Below are 27,737 nucleotides of genomic sequence, written 5' to 3' on the forward strand. Positions count from 1 at the left end.
TACAATGTGATTTTCTGATTTTATTCTCTCATTTTGTCTGTCATAGTTGACGTGTACCTATGATGAAAATTACAGGCCTCTCTCATCTTTTTAAGTGGGAGAACTTGCACAATTGGTGGCTGACTAAATACTTTTTTGCCCCACTGCCCTGCTGGCTTCAGTACCAGTCAGTAGAGAAGAAGATGGAGGTTTGGCACATACTTGCTAAATAATCCTACATTTGTAAAATTTCTGAACACTCATAAAGACATATTTTTTAGCACCAATATCAACTCTGCCTCCCCCCTAATTTTATGGGAAGCTCTCCTTGCATATCTGAGGGGGCAAATCATATCCTTTAGTTCAGGTGCTCATAAGATGTATAAGGCTCAAGTAGATTCGTTGGAGAATGAAATTAGAGATCTGGAAAATGAACATAGTGTAACATTTGACGACTCAATTCTACAAAAATTGGACTCAAAGCGATTGGAATATAACACCCTGACGACCCATAAAGCGGAAAATGCTCTTAGGAGAACAAAACAAAACCACTACGAACATGGAGATAAAGCAGGAAAGTTGCTTGCTTGGCAGATAAGACGAGAGGATGCTAGTAGAGTTATTAGCTCTATTAAGCTACCCAATAACACAGTTGTTCACAGTCCTGAGGAAATTCATCTAGTCTTCAATGAGTTTTATGAAACATTGTACAAGTCTGAAGGGGATGCCCCTGCCACAATGCAGGAGTTTTTGAACAAGCTCAATTTACAAACTTTAACTGATGAGGATAGAGAGCACTTGGAGAAAGAGATTACATCAGAGGAAATTAGGGAATCCATTTTCAACACTGCTGGGGGAAAGTCACCAGGGTTAGTCAGATTCCCTATTGAATTCTATCGATCCTTTTTACCCAAACTATTTGAGCCTCTTTGCAGTATAGAGACAGAAAAGCTCCCAGACACACTTGAACAGGCACTGATCACAGTTTTGTTAAAACCTGGGAAAGATCCTATGCTTTGTGGGTCATATAGACCAATATCTCTATTGAACACTTCATATAAGATTCTTGCGAAACTCATAGCTCTTAGACTGGATAAGGTTCTACTGGACTTGGTTGATATGGACCAACAGGCTTTGTAAGAAACCGCTCATCTGCTGATAATATCAGAAGATGATTTAATATTATGCATTATGTAGAGAATGACCAAGAATCTGTAGTAGCGGCTTCATTAGATGCGGAAAAAGCTTTTGACCGCATAGAATGGAACTACCTGTTTGAAGTTTTACAGAGGATGAATATTGGATCTAAGTATGTAGGTCTGATTAGATTACTGTACAAATGTCCGGTAGCTCAGATCCTGACTAATGGAAACATTTCCTCACAGTTCTCCCTATCACGTGGCACAAGACAGGGTTGTCCCGCTAGTCCGCTCCTTTTGTCTTTGGCTATAGAGCCACTGGCAGAAGCATTTAGATGTCATCCATCCATCCATGGTGTTCGTATAGGTGGGCGTGAACATCTGGTCTCGCTATATGCCGATGACATTTTCTTTACCTCACCAAAACAGAAATTTCACTCCGAACATTAGTTGACATCCTGAAAGAATATGGGACTTTTTCAGGATATAAAATAAACCTATCGAAGAGTATAATTATGCCTTTTAACAGGGCAGCTATGCAGAACCCAGTCTTAGACCAACCATTTTCTTAGAAACCACAGAAAATGACATATCTTGGATTGCAAATTCCTTCTGAAATTATTAAGACATATCAACTGAACTATACTCCACTTCTCAAAAAGGTTGGGGAAAAATTGGAAAGATGACGGGATATACCAATTTCTCTTATCGGGCGGGTCAATTGTATAAAGATGAATATATTACCAAAATTCTTGTACCTTTTCCAAACAACTTAATAGGAATATTTCTTCATTTCTGTGGAGTTTTGCTAGGTTTCATAAACAACCCTTTCATTAAAAACACTTTAAATATATGGATTGAAGTCTGTAAACAAACAGAAGGGCTTAGATCTATATATGAACAAACCGCTTTCTATAATAACCCCATCTTACCCAAAGCCCTGAGAGATGGTATTACATTTTCTTGGTTCAACAAAGGAATTAAAACATTTGGTAATCTCTATAGAGAAGGAGAACTACTGTCCTTTCAACAACTGGCATCTCATTTTCAGTTACCTCAAACTCTTCTCTTCAAGTACCTACAGGTTAGGCATTATATTGCCACTCAGCAGGGAGGTAGGATTCAGCCCATGATTAAACTGTTAGGGTTTGACCAACTATTTGTTTGCATAACTATATATGATAAGAGCATACTGCTGTGTGAGAGGAAGGGGCTCATGGGATGTTGAGTCATATGGAAAGAATGCAGATGCTGTAAATCAGGGATATGGAAGAGCATGTTAAGATAAGGGCAGGATATGGGTGAAATTTATATGCGGAGGGGTGTCGGGGTTTTAGAGAACTGTGCATTGTGCAGTCACAAGATAAATCGACTGCCAAAGATAATAACTACGGCCGGCAACAGGAGGCGTCTCGAGGTTGGGACCAACCTGCACGCCAACGATAGGAGGAGTAAGTTTAAGTGTTTGCATTAATTAAAGTACAAAGAAATCAGAAGTTACTATGTGCTGACTATTTTGTTCAGATACCAGACTCGAATTGACGCGACCTGACAAAACCTAAAACTGATAAATTGTGGCTGGAGAGGAAAGGGGTAACAGGTTTCATTTCCTACATGTACTTTAGGCTTCAAGCTCTGTTGAGGAATGATGAACCTCTGAAAGCTTGCATGAAGTGGCATGATGACCTTGGTCTCATTTTTGAGGATAAGAAATGGGGAAAGCTCTTTTTAGATGCTCAGCGTCTTTCATTTAACACAAGGCACAAGTTGATGCAATTCAATATTTTACATAGGGTCTACTTTACACCAGAGAGACTGTACAAGATCAATTCTAAATATTCAACATTTTGCCCAAGGTGTAAAACGGGAGTGGGCTGTCACGACTTTCACCGAAGTCGGTTCCTCTCCTTGTTCGTTCGGCGGTCGGCGTCACCGGTCTTCTAGCCATCGTCGAACCACTTTTCATTGTCCATTTGTCTTGTTTTCCTACACACCTGGTTCTCATTTCCCTCATTAAATGTTGTGTATTTAACCCTCTGTTCACCCCATGTCTTTGTGTGGAATTGTTTGTTGTAAGTGCTTGTGCACATGTTTACTGGTGCGCGTCGGGTTTTGTACCCATGTTGGTTATTTCTTTATGCCGTTGGTTTTCAAATTAAACTGCTCCGTTCTGCTCTCCTGTGTCTGACTTCACTGCCACCAGTTACGCACCCCTTACATGGGCACACTTATGCATATGTTTTTGTCTTGCCATGAACTAAGCAATTATTGGAAAGACATTATTCAGATCTTATCACAGGTCACTAATATGACGGTAGCACTAGATCCTTCCCATATTCTTCTTGGAGATGATTCTGTTCTACCAGTTAATATTTGTATCAATACCAGATTCATTAAATTGGCAGTCATTGCAGCCAGTAAATGCACAGCTATTATATGGAAGTGTTACGCCTTCAGCGGAGGTCTGCAGCCCAGAGCCTTCAGCGGAGGTCTGCAGCCCAGAGCCTTCAGCGGAGGTTTGCAGCCCAGATCCTCCAGCGGCGGCTTGGAGGTCGGAACCTCCAGCAGTGGTCTACAGCACAGTGATTCCGGTAAGGATCTACAGTCCGATTCCTCCAATCATGATCCATAGGCCTATGTTACAGAAGCGGAGGGATCTGCGGGCGGAATGAAGGTTACGCCCTGAGCCAGAGCCACCTCCGTTGCTGGAGGATCGGGAGAAGAGGAGGGTTCTGGGTGGAGCACATGAGCCACCATAGACTTGTCACCCTCCCTGCCCTCCCTTTGTGTTTGGGGTTGTTGTTGTTGGGTTTTTTGGTTTGGGTGGAGTCGGAGTCTGCACCTTTGATGGGGGTCCTGTCACGTCCTGACCCTGGTATGAGGTAATTTATCCCTAGTAGATTGGTCAGGGTCTGACAGGGGGGTGTTTTGTCTATGTGTTTTGGGTTTTCTGTTTTCTATGTGGATTGTCCAGAGTTTCATTCTATGTTGTCATTTTCTATGTTGTGGCCAGGTAAGGTTTCCAATCAGAGGCAGCTGTCTATCGTTGTCTCTGATTGGAAGCCATACTTATGTAACAGTGTAGGTTCCGTCCCCCTCTTCGCCCCAACCCGGGCTCGAACCAGGGACCCTTGCACACATCAACAACTGACACCCCACGAAGCATCGTTACCCATCGCGCCACAAAAGCCACGGCCCTTGCAACGCAAGGGGAAACCCTACTTCAAGTCTCAGAGCGAGTGACGTCACCGATTGAAACGCTATTAGCGCGCACCACCGCTAACTAACTAGCCATTTCACATCGGTTACACTTAGGCAGCCTGTTTTCCTTTGGGGTTTGTGGGTAGTTGTTTCCGTTTAGTCTAGAGTACCTGACGAGACTGTTGGTCGTTTTATTGTTTTGTTGTTTAAGTGTTTTCATTAAAAATCAAAGAATGAGCACTATACACGCTGCGCCTTGGTCTCCATTCAACGACCCCTGTGACAGGAAGTGTGACACTCCGCCAAGCAAGCAGATGTGGCTAAAAGAACTATCTTCCTATAATCCATCTGAAAGAATAACATACAATTTACGTAATAAACCCTTTGAATTTACTGATGTCTGGGGGACTTTCAGCAGTTTCTAGAGACGTCACCTTAGCTGCCTCATTACTACTTTCTTAATTAATGTATTATTATTTGTTTTTATGTTGAATCATTTATTTTCTAGCATGGAATGTGAAGGTCATTCTGTTTCTTTTTTTGTTGTTAATCAGTGAAGCTAATACCGGCAGAGGGGAGGGAGGGGGGTGTTCCTGTGTTGGGGAGGGAAGGGTTTTGCACGATGTCCACCCATGTAGCATGGTGTTTTGTGTAGGTGGAAGGAATAACGGGGCATTATCTGTGTCATATTTTGATGATTGTTAAATTGTAAAAAAAAAAAGAAATGGCAATAAATATATTGTACAAAAAAAATGTAGTAGTTTTTCCACCACTGGTTATTTACGTTTTAGTCATTTAGCATACGTGGGAATCGCACCCACAACCCTGGTGACTAAACCACACTGTGCTTCATCAAATAGCAGAACCAAATTACCTGGTTTGAAGTTGAGATTACATTAAAAGTACATGGTGCAAATGATCAATGCCGTTCGAGATTCTACATATACTACAGCAATTGTGAATATCTCCACAGAGCCGCCACAACCTACAGTATGCATGCTATCTTGAACATGCACGCTTTATATGATTAACGTTACATACGAATAAATGTATAGTTACAGAAACCTTAAAATGTGGCCATGGATCTGTTACTTATTTTAAGGTTGAATAAATATTGTTAGATTAGTTTGTAAGAGCCTTAACTTTAGGCTATTTACTGTATTACAAAAGTAATATTGAATTGTGTTTAGTTGACAACGCAACCAAATATCAACATTTAAAGGATATATTAACTGCTTGGATAGTTCAATCTAAGGCACTTGCTTAATTCCATTCTTTAACTTGTATTTTTGGTTGAGTTGGAGACGTGCAGCCAACATCTAATTTATTAACATGTTTTGTCGACAATTTAACAGGCTATTTATTGTATTTCAAAAATGATATTGAAATGTGTTTGGTCGACAACATCAATTTAGGCATCAGGCATGTCACTTCCCCCATTGGCTGACGGTGCTAATACCGAATGGGACCAAACTATTGTGGGTTTAGCATTCAAAACGAATGCACGACAAAAAAAACACACAAATACTACTATTATAGTATAGAAGTAAAAATACCTGTAGCTATGTTCCTATTTGGACATAATCAAAAACATTGACACCACAGCGTTTCTCGTTCTAAGAGGAGCTATACTAAATAGATAATTGTGATTTTCAGATTTATTTGAGTACTGGGAATTTATTTGCCGTGCATATATGCTGATGAATTGAATATGAAACTAAAGTCGTGAATGTTTTTCAAAGGCGTCTGTGTGGCGTCAGCTGCAAACGTTCCACACAGATGTTCAATGAGCGATCGAGTTCTACGAAACTCACTAGGCCTACTCTCATTTTAATAAATTCAAAACGACTACTGTAATGATAATAAAAGCCAATAAACTGAATAATTACTGTCAAACTTATTTTTATTCAATTGTTGAATTAGGCCTATTGTATTTAATTTTACATTTCATGCCTATTCAAGTGGTTTTGACAAACTTTTAGGATGTGGACGGCTACTATGTCATAATGTACATGATGTCATAATGAAGCATTCTTTTGTTAAAATAAGACAATCCATAGACAGGTCATTGACGCTCTTCCTGAACTGAGGTAGGACCTATAATTTAATGAAATAATCTCAAATACATTACTTTTATTTTATGAGAACTTTATTTGAACAATAACTGTCAGAAAACGTATGTTATGTGATTTGTGACAAAAAAGTTTTTGTTTTAAACTAGGTCTTGTGGTCTTGTGTTTCTGTTTTCAAGAATATATTGTTGAAACTGTATAGTCAAATCCTACGTGTGCAAATTATCTGGAAGTCCAAATTGAAGGTAGGCCTTAGTCTGTTAATCTTTCATTTTTATGAATTTATGAACATTTTGGAAGGAATTGGAATGTCCTTTGAAAGTGGAAAAACACTAGTTTATAATAACAACTTTGATCAAATTCTATTGAAATATATGTCATTTATTCTATATTCTTATTCTCAAACATGCTTTTTGTTGTTGTTTGCTACTCCACTGTGACTCTCAGCCATGAAAGACAGAGGGAAGTCCAGCTCACCGTTGGCTAGGACACAAGAGACCAGTCAGAACAGTTCTGAGAACAGCCTGACAGACATCCTCAGTGTCCGGAGTGCCAGTGATATTGTCCTACAGCCAATGCCACCAGGGAGAAAGAATAGCCGATCCCACTTCCACAACATGGATGTAACAAAAGAGAGGGCTGACATGGGAAGGCTTCCAATGGCCACTCCACCCGTCAGGCTCCCAATGCTCACTGTGACCTCTCTCACTGTCCATAAGATCAAAAACACCCTCAAGGTGACTGGCATGCCTTGTCTACAGCTCGAGGGCCAGATGGGTAGTAAGCGTCTGGGTCCGGTCAAAACCAAAACCGGAGGGAGCACATTGACCTCCAGCCACAAGCAGGAGCCAGAGGTTAAATCCAGCAGACCACAGACACCAGGAAGCATCCCTAGGAGGCCCAATGTATGCTCCACTGCAGCCAAGAAAGTAGCTTCTTTATCTGGGACTCCATGCAGCCAGTCTGAGGTCAGGATCCAGGCCCATCCTCTCCAGAGGTCTAACATCCAGGACCAAAGGCCCCGCTCTCCTCCTGCTCAGGCCAGACGGTCTCTGTCCGACGGCAGCCTCTTGCAGCTGCCATGTTCTTCTGTGGATGTCCTCCAGCCGGAGGTCCAGGCCAGCAGAAGCCTGGCTCGACCCAAGACCGGGATAGCTAGGATAACAAGACATACTGATGGCAGCACACTGAGGTTCCCTAACCAGACCTTAGAGCTTATAAACTCCATGGATAGGAGGGAGAGCACCAATTCTTTCCCTGTGCTGCCAACCATTGCAGTGTCAGCCTCACCTGCCCAGATGGCCATCCCATTGCCTACCCCAATGATCAGCCATGTGCCTGACCTTCTGGTGCCTACTCCATCTGATTCTCTGGTTCCTTCCAGCCGAGTGCCTGCCCCACCTGCCTCCCCAGTGCCAACCCGGCCTGCCAACGCCAGATCACGGCGTGTGTCAAAGACGATCCAGCTCTTACAGATCCAGTCTGCTATGCTGGACCAGCAGCTACCAGAACAACTGGGTGACAAACAAATCATATTACCCTCTGAGCCCCTGTACTTCAGTAGCACTGAGAGGATGTTCCTCTGTGGTCCACCTTTAGTCTGCCACCCAGCTAACGTAGGCGGAGATGATGGCTGTCACCCCCTGCCCAGAGCTACGCCCAGCCACACAGGTCACACCAACCACTCCGCTTTACTGACCAGTAGGAGAGCAGTGCAGGCCAGCGAGAAGTGCCCCTTTGAAATCCTCTTGACCCCCTTGGTCCCACTGGCAGAACAGCCTCCTATCAAGCGATGGCACATGCCCGCCTCCCGTGCCAAGGCCAAGCGGGAGAATAGCCAACGAGGGCGCAGGAAGAGAGTGAAGCCCATTCACGGGGACGTTAACTTTAAGTCTGGGCCTTTCTTCCCAGTGTGTGGCTCTCCATCACTGCCCTCGATCTTGGAGGTGGATGAAGAGTCTTTCTGAAGAGATGGAGCAAAGCCAGTTGTAGGGGGTCACTTTATTTAAATAGGCAAGTTAGTTAAGAACAAATTCTTATTTACAATGACGGCCTACCCCTGCCAAACCTTAACCCGGACGACACTGGACCAATTGTGTGCCACCTTATGGGACCAGTGCCTTAGACCGCTGTGCCATTCGGGAGCCCTCATGGCCTCCCATGGACCAGAGAGGATCAGCCAGCATCATCCCAGTGTCTGCTCTACCTTCCATCCTAGTTCCTCCACTGCCCTTTCAACCCCAAAGCACAAAGGGCAGGTGACAGAAATGATCCAGCGCCCACCGATCCAGGCTGTTGTGCATGAGCAGCAGCAGCTACTGTCGGAAGTACTGTTGGAACAGACTTTTCCTATGAGACCCAACAGGAGCCACAAGCTGTCAAAGTACTTTCATCCCTGGGGTGTGTAGCTTCTCGAAGAGTGTTCTCTTCCTGAAGATGGACTGCTTCAACCCCTTGGGAGTATCCAGAGTATCTAGTACGCTGGTGTGATGATAGAATATGTCCATCAGTATCAACTAGAGATTAATATTAATACACTTGTTATTCCAGTTAGGCAAATGTTAATCAGCATGTTCCAAAAAAATTATGTTTCTATAAAGTTTTATTGCAGTTGAAAATGATCTGTGGTGTGTGTTGTTGGTTTCTTGTGAGCTATGAAGTATACAATTTTAGTAGAATGTTTATTTCTTCATTGGATTTGTTGATGTGTTGCCCAAGGAGAAGAGGTAAGTGCTGACCGGACTAATATAAGTGAAGGTGTTTCCAGAGGCCAACAACACAAAGCAGGTTAGAGAAGCTTCAAACCTAACTAACCACACACGCACAAACACTGTAACCAATTTAGGACTCCTCACAAATACATACCTTTTGAGGACCATGCTTTCCAGGCATCATAGAAGCACAGAAATTACACTCATGAGAAAGAAAAAAAATCTATTGAGTTAATCACGTAAAGTTTCTGACTCCTTGAAAAAAGTTCACTTGTAATTTTAACAACTTCTTGAAACCGTACATTGCAAATCAAATTGTATTGGTCACATACACATGGTTAGCAGATGTTTATGTGAGTGTAGCAAAATGCTTGTCATCTTCTAGTTCCGACCATGCAGTAATATCTAACAAGTAATCTAACAATTTCACGACAACTACCTTATACACACACAAGTGTAAAGGAATAATTAACAATATGCACATATAAATATAAGGATGAGCGATGGCCGAACGGCATAGGCAAGATGCAGTAGATGGTATAGAGTACAGTATATACATATGAGATGAGTAATGTAGGGTATGTAAACATTATATAAAGTGGCATTTTTTAAGTGACTAGTGACACATTTATTACATCGAATTATTAAAGTGGCGAGAGATTGAGTCTGTATGTTGGCAGCAGCCACTCAATGCATTGCAATGCATTGCCGTCATCCATGGAGTGAATGCCTCCTATTGAAATCTATAAAAGCTATCCAACTGCCTACGTTGTACCTAATGGAAGCGTAAAATAATTAACAAGTTTAAATTCCCCCTATTTGACGCATTCATTCTATTTTAAGACTGAAAATATTAATGTAGAATGCCACAATGATGCAACACGGATGGCAACTCACCGGCTGTAGTGTAGTACTTCTGTAAAGTATTTAAACTGGAACAACCATTTCAGTAATGGATTCAATATATCCAAGTTACAGATTAATAGTTTAGATATTTTTTTCTTTTCTTTCTGTAACATTCAAAGTCAGCAGGCTTTGTATTCTTGAGACCTTAGTCACTCCAAAAGTGAACCACCCACCTGGAAAAACTTCCCCCGGACAGTGAGTGTCATGCCCTGACCTGAGAGAGCCATTTTTCTCTGTTTAGTTAGGTCAGGGTGTGATATGGGGTGGGCATTCTATGTGTTTTATTTCTATGTTTTGGCCGGGTATGGTTTCCAATCAGAGGCAGCTGTCTATCGTTGTCTCTGATTGGGAGCCATACTTAGGCAGCCTTTTCCCACCTGGGTTTTTGTGGGTAGTTGTTTTCCGTTTAATTGTCTGTGGCCTGACGGAACTGTTTGCTTTCGTTTTGGTTTATTTGTTTAAGTTTTTCATTATAGTAATAAACATGAGCACTCAACACGCTGCGTTTTGATCCACTCCTTTTGAGGATCGTAACAGTGAGATAGAGGACATTCGTCATATGCCTATGAGTTTAAGTCAAGTAAGTCCCATTAAATCCTCAGAAGTACACCAAGATAGCCAGAAGCATCTCATACACTTATTTTCTCTGATCTGGAACTATTCTGTTGTGTACATAGAAATGTACTGCTCTCCAGTCCCTGTTTACTAGTGCTTGGGGAGAAGAAGCAATGCATTTCTCAGTCTTGTTTTTCCCATTCGGATAAAATTCATCAAGGAATATTCAAGGGCATCCACCTCTATTGTCCACCAATACCTTTTGTTCCTTTGGCACCTTTTGTCACGCCCTGACCTGAGAGAGACGGTTTGATTCTCTATATGGTTAGGTCAAGGTGTGGGGTGGGTACTCTATGGTGTCTATTTCTTTGTGTTGAGCAGAGTATGGTTCATAATCAGAGGCAGCTGTCTATCGTTGTCTCTGATTGGGAGCCATACTTAGGCAGCCTTTACCCCACCTGTAGTTGTGGGATCTTATTTTTGTACTGCTCCTTATAGCCTGCAAGACGTGATGGTCGTTTGTCATTGTTTATTCTTTTGTTGAAGTGTTCTAAGTTAAAATAAATTCAAGAAGAACACGTACCACGCTGCACCTTGGTCTACTCCTTTTGACGATCGTTACACCTTTGGAAAGAGATGGCATTATGAATGACTACATTAAATAAAGGTTGACTACAATACAGTACTTGAACATCTCTCTGTATTAACTCTACAAGGTTACAGCTGTATCTGCAGAGAGTGTGTTTTGATTAAACTAACAATCCCAACTAAATAACTACAAAGATAAGGATGTAAGAGGAGAATGCCTTGATATCAGCATTTCACAGACTTGATCTGTATGGAATCTAAGCCCAACAATCTGTTTGCAATGTAAACCTTCTAATAAAAGCAATACCTATTAAATCAAGTTCCCTCCCTCAAGAAAAGCAATGTAAAGCATGGTAATCCTTCTGTGTTATCATCTATCCTGACACACTAGTTCCAGATCTAACATCTTGACTTGTGTCCAATCCAAACTGAACCGTTCTATGCTGGCATGGTTGGAAATACACTAATTGATAAAGACGGTATTGATCTGGACCAGCACAGTAGGGCCATAAGTTGACACTACAGAGTGAAAATGCACTGACTGAAGGCAGCAGGAAACATGCTTACCGTGTGAGCCTCTCTTTTGTCCCAGCTTTCCCTTGGTCATTGGCTGTTTAGCCCGAATCGCTGACATCTCTCCTGGAAAACATCAGTGGAAAACATGTTGAAATTGCCTTCCTCTGATGGCCCTGGGACACAACCATCTTCACTGTTGTCAATACTGGTTATTGAGTCATCAGTCTTGTATCCAAGCATAGCTTTGGTCAACTGTATTGCAGAAAAAAAGGATCTTGGATAACTAGACAGATATCAAAGTATTTGGACACTGGTACATTTTGATGACTTATGGCTCTGTGCTCCTCTACTTTACATTTTCTTATAATACAATGAATATGGGATGGAAGTGCAGACTTGCCTGTCTTTGATTTACAAAGCTGATTCACAAGAACTTACAGTATGTGCTGGTGTTGAATGACACTAACTTACGTATACGCTGTCTGTTCTGATCAACGGCAGTGCATCATCCAACACATGGACTATCGACCCAGAGGTACTGGCAGCCTCAGTGTCTGACATCTAAGGATACAATAAAATGAAATTAGTCATGTGCAAATTAGGCAATTGAATATGATTCAACCATCCCCAGTATCCTCATTCTAAACAACTGACAAACCTGAGCTTCGGGATTTATTATTTCCTTTTCAAATCTGGCCTACAAGTTGAATTATGTTTCTTTTAGAGTTTCCATGCTTCTTCCTAGCCTCTGCAGAACCTTTGTAAAGAAAGACAAGTTACAAAAATAATGGTTGAGACTTAAAAGAATGACAAGATTGCTCTGCACACAACAAAAAGGATGGGCTGGGGGACACCAATGACTGTTATCATTGACTGATAGAGGTCCTACAAACATCTATTACAATTTACTTAAGACTACTTTCGAGGTAAAAAAAGCAAGTATAAGCATAACATAAGCACATTATGCAAGTTCCTGGATGCAACTAAAGCTGATCTGCTTTTATGGATGGACTAAACGAGAAACAGTATGAGTGAAATGGCTAAAGCAAGGCATGTGAATTGGCACAGCCCTACCAAATGTTACACTTTCCACAATCCTTATTCCTGTTGTGGTGTTACACTCTTTTACGTGCAAAGCCAAAATAACTAGCAACTTATTTCTCTTTGAGTAAGAAAGGGCGCTAAAAAAAACTGCCAAAACTTGAATAAAAAAATTTAATGAGAGGATTTTTATAAATATTCCAGCACACATGCATGCTTATGACTTGACAAAACAGATGAAAAAGAACTGGATTTTCTAGCTAGCTATTAAACCAATTCAAGTTACACTAGCAATATTATTTTCTAATGCATGTAACATTGGGTTAACCACAATCATGTATTCTGAATCAAAGACATGTTACCAATTATGCTAAACTAGCACGCTAACCGCTAGCTAGCACGCTAACCGCTAGCTAGCAAACTAACCGCTAGCTAGCACGCTAACCGCAAGCTAGCAGGCTAATCATTAGCTAGCACGCTAATCATTAGCAACCAGTAAATAAGTAGAAGGTAAAAACATGCAAAGTAACAATTGCACATTAATGAATTGTTTGGATAAACCCACCAATTTCATTCTCATGACGCACGATATCTGACACAATGTGGCTTTCGGACATTGTCAATGCATGTTGGATTCCACCGAAAGACATACATGAGCTAACATTAATTACAAATAAAGACAACGGGAACATGCTTGCTTGCCAATACACCAAATACAATTTTAGTTAAAATATTGGTTAACAGTTTAGTTAATAGCTAACCTTCTTGCAGGAATGTGAACGTCTACAACCATCCTCCTCTTCATTAAAAAACGTGCTGCACAGCTACTTTTGTTGTGATCATGCTCAGACAGAGACAGGCTTGCCAGGTCAATTTCAAATGTCTAGTAAATCCAGGAAAAACCCGCCTTCAAAGTATGAAACCTATCACAATTTCAGCAGATTACAGGGAAATTAATGGATTTTTTTAAATACCATGTTGGTAATGGTGCAATATAGAAGTAGTATTAAAAACTTGCACCCAGCGACCAAAACTTTTCAGCTGCAGCAAAGTTTTAAAAGTACCTCAATAAAAGACAACATAGTAAACATGGCAACCCTGGGGAGAGACTTGTCACTGCAGCATGGGGGAGATGGGACCTGTGTTGACCTGTGACATTTTTGATAGTTTGGTACTTTGTGCACTCTGCAGTGGGGGAGGGGCTGGATCTCAAGCAGAAATTATGGAGAGTAGACAATGATTCCATCAGCCCAGATTTCTGAATATGTGTGCAATATTATTACTGTCACCTACATTTCCTTAGACAGTTTAGGTTTGTAGCTTACACAATCAGTATCAGTGAGGTGTTAAGTGCAGCTACTTGAATGGTCTGTAGACTTGCTGACACAAAAGTAGCTTATGGCAGGTTAAGATTCTAACTAGCAACCTAACCCCTCAGCAATCAGGTTCACTACCTGCACACAGACCAAACAGCCTAGTGATATTAACAGCCATCTCTTGCTATAGGCACTCAGCTACTCTCACAATCTCTCTTTCTCTCTCATAACAGGCCTTTTAAAAAAAAATCTTATTCGCATTTACCCTCCACTAGACCCCTGGTTTCACAAGGTGGAATAAAATTTACTGATAATAAGTGATTTCAGGTTTGTACTGCTGTGAAGACGTAGGCCTTTACATCAGCATTGGTCTCTGCAAAAATCCTCAAGAAAACTCATAATAAACTTGGGTAGCTGATGTGTAACTGATGTTCATATCTTAAAGGACAAGTCACTATAAGCTTTTGTCAGGAATCAGGACTCGGTTAATTAAGCCAACACAACTGCATGTTTTACAAATGGTAGGCTATCTTATGGTAGGCCTAGTTATAAAATTACATTATAGGCCGACACTGTACACTATAGGCCTATTTCTTTGCCGGATTGGAGAATATCTGCAATTGTCATGCCTAGTGCAGCAAAATGGCCAAAACATGACCTGGTCATGGATGAAAAGCACCTTTTCAAAATGTGGTAGAACTGAGTGAACATAAGGCGGACCCCAGGATTTCAGCTTCCTGTGTTAGCTGTTGTAATCCTCTTGCTGTGTTTATTTGTAGATAGACTCACCCCAACAGGGAGTTATGAGTTGGGAAGTATAATCAAAATGTCTGCTTAATGCTTTTGAGGGAGCAGCAGAAAAGTGTATCCAAGAAGGGGTACCCCTTCCTAGAATTGTTAGTTGTAGCAGTAGTAGTAGCCATGTAATGGCAGCAGTGTTGTAGTCGAGTCACTAAAGCATAAGTTCGAGTCAATTCACAAGACCCTATGGCTAACTCTGAGTTGAGTCAAAGTCACCAATGTTTGAGTCGAGTCGAGTCACAAGTCCCTATGGCTGAAATAAGAGTCCCTGTGTTTGAATCCTGGTCCAAGATTTCAAGTCTAAGACAATGGGCCCATATTAACTTAATATTAAGTTATTAACCCAGTCAAATAGTGTCAGGGGGGAATTTGATCAATCATTTTTTACATTCATGTGCAAACAAATGTTTATATGCTACAGGTCAACCAGATTGTCAGCTAGCTAGCTAGCTAATTAGGTAACATGATTGAACATGGTGTGACTGCACAGCTTCTCTATCTTTGATGTAGTCTAAACAGAAACTGAAAGACACAAACAGACAGACACACTTTTATAAACTATACTGATATCAGATATTAGTGGCAAATGTTCACATTCTGTGGAGGTCAACTGCTCCTAGATCTGTGTGTGTGTGTGTGTGTGTGTGCGTAAGTGCGTGCCTGTGTGGTTAGTTTTGAAGCTTATCTAACCTGCTCTGTGTTGTTGGCTTCTGGAAACACCTCTGGTTGTCAGCGCTCTCTGTGATAGAAGATTGGCGCAGCAGCTGTGGCAGACAGATTCTGCTAGTGAGCGTAAACTGAGAGCAAACAGCTGATTAACCCCTTCACTGCCGGCCAGGGAAATTGAAATGTATGCAAATGTTTCCCAGTTTATGCAAATACTTGCTCCATGACGTGAAACCATGAAAGAAAGAAGGCCGTGTTTCAGGTATGGTGAAGCACGATCACATGTAGCTTAACTAACCTAACCTTCCTGAGAGTATGATGGGAAGTGTTCATATGTAACCCAACATCCTTCTATGCTTTGCTCTCTATCTCTCGCTCTTAATGTGTGAGAGCAGATATGACATTTTCTGTCATTTAAATAGTTGAGGCTGTGTGTAAGTACAGATGGTGTTCAAGGTACAAAGTGTTCAACCTCCTTTCGTTACAGACCTTTAGTGCCCCCCTTGTGGAATATCACATGTCGTTACATGGGGATCAACATTTGTTTTTGAGGGTTGCAAAAAAAACATGGATAATGTTAGAATAAAATCATGCAGAGGAAGCTTTATTCAAAAGATGGAGGATGACACACAACGTGTTGTACAGTGTCAGGCTTCAGATCAAAAGAAAAACCATACAGTTACTGCCTTGCAGGGTTGAAAGGGCAGTGGACGTACTAGGATGACAGGCAGGGCAGATGCTGGGATGATGCTGGCTGATCCTCTCTGGTCCATGGGAGGCCATTAGGTCTCAATAGGGCTTCCGATTGGCGCAGCGGTCTAAGGCACTGGTCCCATAGGGCGGCGCACAATTGGCCCAGTGTCGTTTGGGTTAGGGTTTGGCCGGGGTAGGCCGTCATTGTAAATAAGAATTTGTTCTTAACTAACTTGCCTATTTAAATAAAGGTAAAAAAAAAAAATTTAAATGAAGATGTGTGTGTGTGCGACCCCTACAACTGGCTTTGCTCCATCTCTTCAGAAAGAGGCTCTTCATCCACCTCCAAGATCGAGGGCAGTGATGGAGCGACACACACTGGGAAGAAAGGCCCAGACTTAAAGTTAACGTCCCAGTGAATGGGCTTCACTCTCTTCCTGCGCCCTCGTTGGCTATTCTCCCATTCCCGCTTGGCCTTGGCACGGGAGGCGGGCATGTGCCACCGCTTGATAGGAGGCTGTTCTGCCAGTGGGGTCAAGAGGATTTTCAAGGGGCACTTCTCGCCCGCCTGCACGGCTCTCCTACTGGTCAGTAAAGCGGAGTGGTCGTTGTGACCTGTGTGGCTGGGCATAGGTCTGGGCAGGGGGTGACAGCCATCATCTCCACCTACGTTAGCTGGGTGGCAGACTAATGGTTGACCACAGAGGAACATCCTCTCAGTGCTACTGAAGGACAGGGCCTCAGAGGGTAATATGACTTGTTTGTCACCCAGTTGTTCTGGTAACTGCTGGTCCAGCATAGCAGACTGGATCTGTAAGAGCTGGATCCTCTTCGACACACGCCGTGATCTGGCGTTGGCAGGCCGGGCTGGCACTGGGGAGGCAGGTGGGGCAGGCACTCGGCTGGAAGGACCCGGAGAAGCAGATGGAGTAGGCACCAGAAGGTCAGGCAGATGGCTGACCATTGGGGTAGGCAATGGGATGGCCATCTGGGCAGGTGAGGCTGACACTGCAATGTTTGGCAGCACATGGAAAGAATTGGTTATCTCCCTCCTACCCATGGAGTTTATAAGCTCTAAGGTCTGGTTAGGGAACCTCAGAGTGCTTCCATCAGTATGTCTTGTTATCCTGGCTATCCCGGTCTTGGGTCGAGCCAGGCTTCTGCTGGCCTGGACCTCCGGCTGGAGGACATCCACAGGAGAACATGGCGGCTGCAAGAGGCTGCCGTCGGACAGAGACCGTCTGGCCTGAGCAGGAGGAGAGTGGGGCCTTTGGTCCTGGATGTTAGACCGCTGGAGAGGATTGGCCTGGATCCTGACCTCAGACTGGCTGCATGGAGTCCCAGATAAAGGAGCTACTGCCTTGGCTGCAGTGGAGCATACATTGGGCCTCCTAGGGATGCTTCCTGGTGTCTGTGGTCTGCTGGATTTAACCTCTGGCTCCTGCTTGTGGCTGGAGGTCAATGTGCTCCCTACGGTTTTGGTTTTGACCGGACCCAGATGCTTGTTACCAGTCTGTCCCTCCAGCTGCAGACGAGGCACCTTGAGGGTGTTTTTGATCCTTTGGACATTGAGAGAGGTCACAGTGAGCATTGGGAGCCTGACGGATGGAGTGGCCATTGGAAGCCTTCCCATGTCAGCCCTCTCTTTAGTCATATCCATGTTGTGGAAGTGGGATCGGCTATTCTTTCTCCCTGGTGGCATTGGCTGTAGGACAATATCACTAGCACTCCGGACACTGAGGATGTCTGTCAGGCTGTTCTCAGAACTGTTCTGACTGGTCTCTTGTGTCTTAGTCCTGGACATCACTCTGTCTTTCATGGCTGTGAGAGTCACAGTGGAGGAGCAAACAACAACAAAAAGCATGTTTGAGAATAAGAATATAGAATAAATGACATATATTTCAATAGAATTTGATCAAAGTTGTTATTATAAACTAGTGTTTTTTCACTTTCAAAGGACATTCCAATTCCTGCCAAAATGTTCATAAATTGACAAAAATGAAAGATTTACAGACTAAGGCCTACCTTCAACTTGGACTTCCAGATCATTTGCACACATAGGATTTGACTATAAAGTTTCAACAATATATTCTTGAAAACAGAAACACAAGACCACAAGACCTAGTTTTAAATCACACATCACAAAACATAACAGTTTTTCTGACAGTTATTGATCAAATAAAGTTCTCATAAGATAAAAGTAATGTATTTGAGATTATTTCTTTAAATTATAGGTCCTACCTCAGTTCAGGAAGAGCGTCAATTACCTGTCTATGGATTGTCTTAGTTTAACAAAATAATGCTTCATTATGACATCATGTACATTATGACATAGCAGCCGTCCACATTATAAAAGTTTGGCAAAACCACTTGAATAGGCATGAAATGTAAAATTAAATACAATAGGCCTAATTCAACAATTGAATAAAAATAATAGTTTGACAGTAATTATTCAGTTTATTGGCTTTTATTTTCATTACAGTAGTGGTTTTGAATTTATTAAAATGAGAGTAGGCCTAGTGAGTTTCGTAGAACTCGATCGCTCATTGAACATCTGTGTGGAACATTCCCAGCTGACGCCACACAGACGCCTTTGAAAAACATTCACGACTTTAGTTTCATATTCAATTCATCAGCATATATGCATGGCAAATAAATTCCCAGTAATCAAATAAATCTGAAAATCACAATTATCTATTTATTATAGCATCCTCTTAGAACGAGAAACGCTGTGGTGTCGATGTTTTTGATTATGTCCAAATAGGAACATAGCTACAGGTATTTTTACATCTATACTACAATAGTAGTTGTGTGTGTTTTTTTGTCGTGCATTCGTTTTGAGTCAACGCTAAACCCACAATAGTTTGGTCCCATTCGGTATTAGCACCGTCAGCCAATGGGGGAAGTGACATGCCTGATGCCTAAATTGATGTTGTCGACCAAACACATTTCAATATCATTTTTGAAATACAAAAAATTGCCTGTTAATTTGTCGACAAAACAAGTTAATAAATTAGATGTTGGCTTCACGTCTCCAACTCAACCAAAAATAAAAGTTAAAGAATGGAATTAAGCCAGTGTCTTAGATTGAACTATCCAAGCAGTAAATATATCCTTTAAATGTTGATATTTGGTTGCGTTGTCAACTAAACACAATTCAATATTACCTTTGTAATACAGTAAATAGCCTAAAGTTAAGGCTATCTTACAAACTAATGTAACAATATTTATTCAACCTTAAAATAAGTAACAGATCCATGGCCACATTTTGAGGTTACTGTAACTATACATTTATTCGTATGTAACGTTAATCATATAAAGCGTGCATGTTCAAGATAGCATGCATACTGTAGGTTGTGGCGGATCTGTGGAGATATTCACAATTGCTGTAGTCTATGTAGAATCTCGAACAGCATTGATCACTTGCAGCATGTACTTTTAATGTAATCTCAACTTCAAACCAGGTCATTTGGTTCTGCTATTTGACGAAGCACAGTGTGGTTTCGTCGCCAGGGTTGTGGGTGCGATTCCCACGGGTGACCAGTGTGACCGTATGCTAAATGACTAAAATGTAATTAACCAGTGGTGGAAAAGGTACTGAATTGTCATACTTGCGTAAAAGTAAAGTTACCTTAGTAGAAAATGACTCAAGTAAAAGTGAAAGTTAGCCAATAAAATACTACTTGAGTAAAAGTCTAAAAGTATTTGGTTTTAAATATACTTATTTGGTTTTAAATATTGTCGAAAGTGTCGAAAGTAAATGTTGTTGCAAAAATATACTTAAGTATTAAAAGTATGAATTTAAAATTCCTTAAATTAAGCAAACCAGATAGCCAGGGTCACACTCAGACATCATTTAAAAACAAAGCATTTGTGTTTAGTGATTAGTGAGTCCGCCAGATCAGAGGCAGAAGGGATGACCAGGGATGTTCTCTTGATAAGTATGGGTATTGGACCATTTTCTGTCCTGCTAAGCATTCAAAATGTAATGAGTACTGTTGGGTATCAGAGAAAATGTATGGAGTAAAAAGTACATCATATTCTTTAGGAATGATGTTAAGTAAAAGTAAAATATGTCAAAAACATAAATAGTAAAGTACAGATACAGTACTTTAAAGTATTTTACTTAAATGCTTTATATGAAAATAAAGTCGCACACTCCATATATAAACTCCCAGTAATTTATTGGGTATTAACCAACGTTTCGGCATCACTGTGCCTTCTTCAGGGTAAGTTTCTAAAATCCTCCTATGGAAGAGATACATAGATGATGTTTTTGTGCTCTGGGAAGGAAGTCAGCAGGAACTAAATGAATTCCAAACTCTACTAAACGAGAGCTCTGAATACCTCAAATTCACCATGCAGACTGATGAGAGAAAAATAAACTACCTGGACTTATGGATCATCAAAGAGAATGATGCATTACACACAGACTTATACACAAAGCCCACAGACCGCAATACCTTGCTATGTGTGAATAGTATGCATCCCCTTCCCCTCAAGAATGGTCTACCATACAGTCAGTTATGCAGGGTTAAACAAATCTGTGGCCACCAGACAGATTTTGACAGCAATGCTAAAAAAATGACAGATAAATTCAAAATGAGAGGCTACAAGGACAAAACTCTTGATGAGGCAATGATGAAAATATTTCAAAAACCAAGAGAGGAATTACTAAAAACTCAACCAAAGAAGAAAAACAACACAACCATCTTTTGCACTAAGTACACCAAGGGTTCGGAGAAAATGAAAGCAATCCTGAAAAAGGCCTGGCATATTCTGCAATTAGACATTTTACATTTACGTCATTTAGCAGACGCTCTTATCCAGAGCGACTTACAAATTGGTGCATTCACCTTATGATATCCAGTGGAACAACCACTTTACAATGGTACATCTATATCTTTTTCTTTTTTGGGGGGGGGTTAGAAGGATTACTTTATCCTATCCCAGGTATTCCTTAAAGAGGTGGGGTTTCAGGTTTCTCCGGAAGGTGGTGATTGACTCCGCTGTCCTGGCGTCGTGAGGGAGCTTGTTCGACCATTGGGGTGCCAGAGCAGCGAACAGTTTTGACTGGGCTGAGCGGGAACTGTGCTTCCGCAGAGGTAGGGGGGCCAGCAGGCCAGAGGTGGATGAACGCAGTGCCCTTGTTTGGGTGTAGGGCCTGATCAGAGCCTGAAGGTACGGAGGTGCCGTTCCCCTCACAGCTCCGTAGGCAAGCAACATGGTCTTGTAGCAGATGCGAGCTTCAACTGGAAGCCAGTGGAGTGTGCGGAGGAGGGGGGTGACGTGAGAGAACTTGGGAAGGTTGAACACCAGACGGGCTGCGGCGTTCTGGATGAGTTGTAGGGGTTTAATGGCACCGGCAGGGAGCCCCGCCAACAGCGAGTTGCAGTAATCCAGACGGGAGATGACAAGTGCCTGGATTAGGACCTGCGCCGCTTCCTGTGTAAGGCAGGGTCGTACTCTGCGAATGTTGTAGAGCATGAACCTACAGGATCGGGTCACCGCCTTGATGTTAGCGGAGAACGACAGGGTGTTGTCCAGGGTCACGCCAAGGCTCTTAGCACTATGGGAGGAGGACAGACAAAAAAAATAATTGCCCACTCTTCAAGGAACCCCCACTGGTGGTCTATAAGCATGGTCGCAATATTGGAGATAGCTTGGTGAGTTCTGACATGCCCCCTGAGCTCACTCAGACACTCTTGACACCTATCCCAAATGGGAACTACAGATGTGGCTCATGCGCACAGTGCAATAGCACTATAAAAACATCCTTCTTCAGACACCCACATACAGGTCGAAAAATCCCTGTTAGGGGTATCATCCCATGCAAGACCACGGGAGTAATCTATCTCATCACCTGTTCATGTGGAAAAGCCTACGTAGAACAAACTAAAAGACAATTAAAACGTAGCTGAACACCGCAGCTCAATCAGGTGTAAGAACATTGACTATCCAGTAGCAGCTCACTTTGTTGAAGCTAACCATCCAATCTCCTCCCTCAAATACACAGGCATTGAGCATGTTGCTCTACCAAGGAGAGGAGGTAACATCAAGATCCTACTACTACAAAGGGAGGCTTACTGGATATCCTATCTAAAAACATTGACCCCTAGTGGTCTGAATATTGACTTTCATCTCAGGCCTGTCTTATGAACCAGTCTTATAAATTGATATATTCTTTCTACAGCTTATTAGCCTACACCTAATATGTTCCCCCTGTTGATGATGCTCATTATACATTAAGGTTGAACCAAAAGATTACATGTAACAAATATGAAATGAAATACAAAACAATTAAATGTGAAATTGAATTAAACAATAATATATGTGGATGCTAATATGATGTACTATATTCAATGATGTTTCTATATGATAACAATAGCCGAATATATTTAATATGCCATAAACGCTTGTTTTTTTAACAGTTTCACTAATTCATTCTAATTAACTTAATCTTTATGACACACCCTCACTATTGTCACTGTTTGCACTAATTGCACTGTTTGTCTACATAACCTGGTTAAAGTATTCATGACATTACCCTGAAGAAGGCACAGTGATGCTGAAACGTTGGTAAATACCCAATACATTCCTGGGAGTTTATATATGGAGTGTGCGACTTTCTTTATTTTGATATAAAGTATTTAAGTAAAAATACTGTATCTGTACTTTACTTTACTATTTATGTTTTTGACATATTTTACTTTCACTTAACAACATTCCTAAAGAATATGATGTTCTGTCATACTTGTTGAAGCCGTGTTGAATGGACCAAACTGCAGACGGAATGTGGATACTCATCTTTTTAATATATACGAGCAAAGCATCCACAGGAAAAACAATAACGACAGGCTAAGTACAACCAAAATACTAGCACTGTTAGCACAACCACCCACAAACCCAAGTGACAAACATACTCCTAAATATATGACTCCCAATCAGGAACAATGATCCCCAGCTGTTCCTGATCAGGAGTCACAAGACTAACACAGAAACAGACATACTAGACAACACATACAGACTTCTTCTGCCACGTCCTGACCAAAATACTACACCACTACTCCCTCTGCTGGTCAGGACTTGACATGTACTTTTTACTCCATACACTTTCCCTGACACCCAAAAGTACTCATTACATTTTGAATGCTTAGCAGGACAGAAAATGGTCCAATAACTGTCACGCCCTGACCTGAGAGCCGTTTTTCTTTGTTTGGTTAGGTCAGGGTGTGACATGGGGTGGGCATTCTATGTGTCATATTTCTATGTTTTTTTTTTTTTGATTGGCCTGGTATGGTTTCCAATCAGAGGCAGCTGTCTATCGTTGTCTCTGATTGGGAATCATACTTAGGCAGCCCTTTTTCAGCTCCTTCAGTGTGGGATCTTGTTTTTGTCAGCTCAGTAAGCATGCAGAATGTGACGTTTCGTTTTTCCTTTGTTTGTTATTTTGTTTGAGTATTCTGAGTTACAATAAATATGAACACGTACCACGCTGCACCTTGATCTACTCCTTTTCACGATCGTCACAATAACACCACTTATCAAGAGAACATCCCTGGTCATCCCTGCTGCCTCTGACCTGGTGGACTCACTAAACACAAATGCTTTGTCTGAGTGTGACCCTGGCTATCTGGTTTGCTTAATTTAAGGAATTTTAAATACATACTTTTACTCAAGTATGACAATTGAGACTTCCGGCAATGGCGAAGCTCTAACAAGATGCATCTACGTAGCATCCTCGAACGTTCGAACAATTTTTATTCATTTTGACACGGTTTACCTATTCGTTAATAGTGCGTTGGAAGTTAAAACATCTATTGTATCGCCAAAGCAAAAGATGCCCAATATGTCAAAGCCTCAGACGAGGCATGGAAAAATGCCCCTCTGACAGCCCTTCTTCGGCGGATCCTAGCTCGGAAGAAGCACCAGCATGGTTCAGAATGGAGATGGACAAGGGTATAACAAAAATCCAAGAGACACTTTCTGAACGCCTCAGCAAAATCGATGTACTGGTCGATAAATTCCACAAAGACCAGAAAGTAACAAAGGGACGAGTCACAAAGGGACTCCAGCCACCAGGGTGCCATCCTGGACGTCCGCGAGGAAGTGGACCAAAAATACAAGAAGTTGGAAGACGCCATCTCTAAACTCGAGGAGAAATTTGATTATTACGAAAATTTCTAAGGGCACTCGAATTTGAGACTTCAACGTTTCCCGGAGGCTGTGGAGGGAAGAGACGCGGTCTCCTTTCCACAGGAATGGATTCCCAAAATTCTGGATCTACCCCCTCCCGCGCACCCACTGGATATCGAGAGGGCCCATCGCAATGTACAGAGGCGGCTGCCAGGCCAAGTTGCACCCAGGGCATTTGTCATTACATTTCGACACTGCCAGGACACTGTTCGCATCCTATCTGCTGCCCGAGCAAAGGGAGAGCTCAAATATGGAGATGCCAGAATCATGATCTTTCCTGATCTTTCTCCCACACTACACAATTGGAGGATGGCTTTCTCCCCACTGAAGAGACTTCTGCGTCAGGCTGGCTTGGCATACGGCCCGCGCTACCCAGTGACTTTGTGGATCGAAACCAAGAATGGTGAGCGCACATTTGACTCTGTGAAGATGGCTGAAACATACATGAGGAAAGAACTTCCTGACTTGTTCACGTCTGCTACACCCCAAGGAACTGTTTTTTGAACTTGGATACAGTGGATAGTGAACGTTAGCACATGAGGAAACAACGAAATTACTCATATGATCGACTGGCTGGCTGGCTAGATGGCTAGCGTGATAATGACTAGCGAGGTCAAGTTGGATCATAGCTAATGTTGGCTGTGCTATTTAGCCAGCTCGCTAAGTGTCCAAGGGTGTAGCTATAGCTACTATATGTCCACACTAAGCTAGGTAGTTACATTTTTGCTGTATACTTTTATTTTACGCGTCCAGTCAGGTCTGGTAAAATAGTTATGTGGCTTTTGACTGGGTTTCAAGCCTAACTATGTTGTTTATATTACTTCAGGGAACTTTAGCTACTATTACGTTTGCTGGCTTGTTTATTGTTAGAGATAAATGCTAGCATTACTGCTACCGAGACAGGGATAAGCTACTCGCTGGCCGCCTAATTGCCAGCTAGCTGATAGCTTTACACTAGTGTATGTGCGTACATGTGTGTGTGTATATATATAATATTTTGGGGGGGAAGGTGAACTCAGGAGGATGGTGATTGTTTAACTACTTGTCCCTATTTTATATTTGGGAGATAATTGTTATCCTCTGGTAAAGGTTTTCATTTATACATTGATGTCTTTTTTCCTGACCTGCTGGGGTGCGTTTGTGGTCATCACTTTTGTCGCCGCGCGGCACAGGTTTCAGGGCGCATTTGGGAATGCCGATTGGTTGACATTTGGGTGTGCGGGTAGGCTTTGTTGTTGACTATGAACGCACCCGAGGTTTTTGTTGTTGTTGTTTAGACATGCTCAAGTGGGGCTAAATAGTCCGGTCATTATTGTTGTAATCAAATTGTATTTTGTTACTTGACTAACAATATTTTCATGCTACAAGGAACAGTCAATGTACTCCATATACATATCATTTAAAATGAACCTAATTTGAGTGATGCTATGCATAGCAGGTACATCTAGCTTAAAGACTAGCGTCTAAGGATATGGGTTCTTTAACTCCCTCAGTTGGGGAGGGGGTTGGGTGGGTTTGTGGTAGGGTCAGGGTATTAGCTCACAAGATGTTTACTACTTTAAACTTTCAGAATTTCATTTTGTACAAGTTGTATACACTCAACGCAATTTGGTTTCTTTCCTTTTCCCTATTTCTTATTTTCTTTAAAGATGTCGGCACCTAATAACTATACTTTTATGACACTTAACATTAGGGGTACTAAATGCCCTGTCAAGCGCAAATGCATTCTGTATTATCTAAAGCAGCATAAGGTTGATATAGCTCTTCTTCAGGAGACACAGCTGACTGACTCTGAGCATGATAAACTGAAGACAGAGTGGGTGGGCCAAGTGTACTATTCATCTTTCACCTCTCGGGCAAGAGGGGTGGCCATACTCATTAATAAGAATTGCCCCTTTCAGATACAATCTCAGATTAAAGACAAAGGGGGTAGGTTTGTGATCATTCAAGGTTTCATTAGCACTGAGCCCATTACCAATGTGAATGTGTATGGGCCTAACCATGATGATCCTAAATTTTACCAAGACATCTTTTTGAAGTTAATGTGCTCATATATCAGAGATAATAATGGCAGGGGATTTTAACTTGGTACTGGACCCTTCCAGTGATAGATCTTCCTCTAATAGTATCAACCTCACACAGGCAGCTAAAATGTTAAAAGCAGAAATGAAACACTATGGACTCGTAGACTTATGGAGATTTCACAACCAAAAGGTTAAAGAATACTCATTTTACTCCCCTGTCCATGACAGTTACTCTAGAATTGACTTATTTCTTATTCCTGCAGCCAAGGGAAGTTTAACTACTGGGTGTAAGTACTTACCAAGATGTATATCAGATCATTCTGCCCTGCTGGCTTCAGTACCAGTCAGTAGAGAAGAAGATGGAGGTTTGGCACATACTTGCTAAATAATCCCACATTTGTAACATTTCTTAGCACCAATAACAACTCTGCCTCCCCCCTAATTTTATGGGAAGCTCTCCTTGCATATCTGAGGGGGCAAATCATATCCTTTAGTTCAGGTGCTCGTAAGATGTATAAGGCTCAAGTAGATTTGTTGGAGAATGAAATTAGAGATCTAGAAAATGAACATAGTGTAACATTTGACAACTCAACTCTACAAAAATGTGACTCAAAGCGATTGGAATATAACACCCTGACGACCCATAAAGCGGAAAATGCTCTTAGGAGAACAAAACAAAACCACTACGAACATGGGGATAAAGCAGGAAAGGTGCTTGCTTGGCAGATTTACATTTCAGTCATTTAGCAGACGCTCTTATCCAGAGCGACTTACAGTAGTGAATGCATACATTTCATGCTTTTTTTTCTCAGACTGGTCCCCCGTGGGAATTGAACCCACAACCCTGGTGTTGCAAACACCGTGCTCTACCAACTGAGCCACACGGGACTGTGATTATGCCTTTTAACAGGGCAGCTATGCAGAACCCAAGATAAGACGAGAGGATGCTAGTAGAGTTATTAGCTCTATTAAGCTACCCAATAACACAGTTGTTCACAGTCCTGAGGAAACTAATCTAGTCTTCAGGGAGTTTTATGAAACATTGTACAAGTCTGAAGGGGATGCCCCTGCCACAATGCATGAGTTTTTGAACAAACTCAATTTACAAACTTTAACTGATGAGGATAGAGAGCACTTGGAGAAAGAGATTACATCAGAGGAAATTAGGGAATCCATTTTCAACACTGCTGGGGGAAAGTCACCAGGGTTAAACGGATTCCCTATTGAATTCTAGCGATCCTTTTTACCCAAACTATTTGAGCCTCTTTGCAGTATGTTTAATTATGCCATAGAGACAGAAAAACTCCCAGACACACTTGAACAGGCACTGATC

At 41.8% G+C, this 27,737-nt stretch overlaps 2 long non-coding RNA genes across 2 annotated transcripts; one reads left to right on the top strand and one right to left on the bottom strand.

The window, feature by feature from the left end:
• Positions 1–123: 123 nt before the first annotated feature.
• LOC115152287 (uncharacterized) lies at positions 124–27,405 on the top strand. Its single transcript, XR_003867458.1, has 3 exons — positions 124–592; positions 2,230–2,233; positions 27,359–27,405. It is a non-coding gene; the product is annotated as an uncharacterized LOC115152287 (long non-coding RNA).
• Positions 11,820–12,479, bottom strand: LOC115152286 (uncharacterized). The gene is made up of 3 exons (XR_003867457.1): positions 12,326–12,479; positions 12,139–12,228; positions 11,820–11,919 (listed from the first exon to the last, which is right to left on the bottom strand). It is a non-coding gene; the product is annotated as an uncharacterized LOC115152286 (long non-coding RNA).
• Positions 27,406–27,737: the final 332 nt, after the last annotated feature.

Source organism: Salmo trutta, chromosome 17 (assembly GCF_901001165.1).
Source record: "Salmo trutta chromosome 17, fSalTru1.1, whole genome shotgun sequence".
Taxonomy (NCBI): Eukaryota; Metazoa; Chordata; class Actinopteri; order Salmoniformes; family Salmonidae; genus Salmo; species Salmo trutta.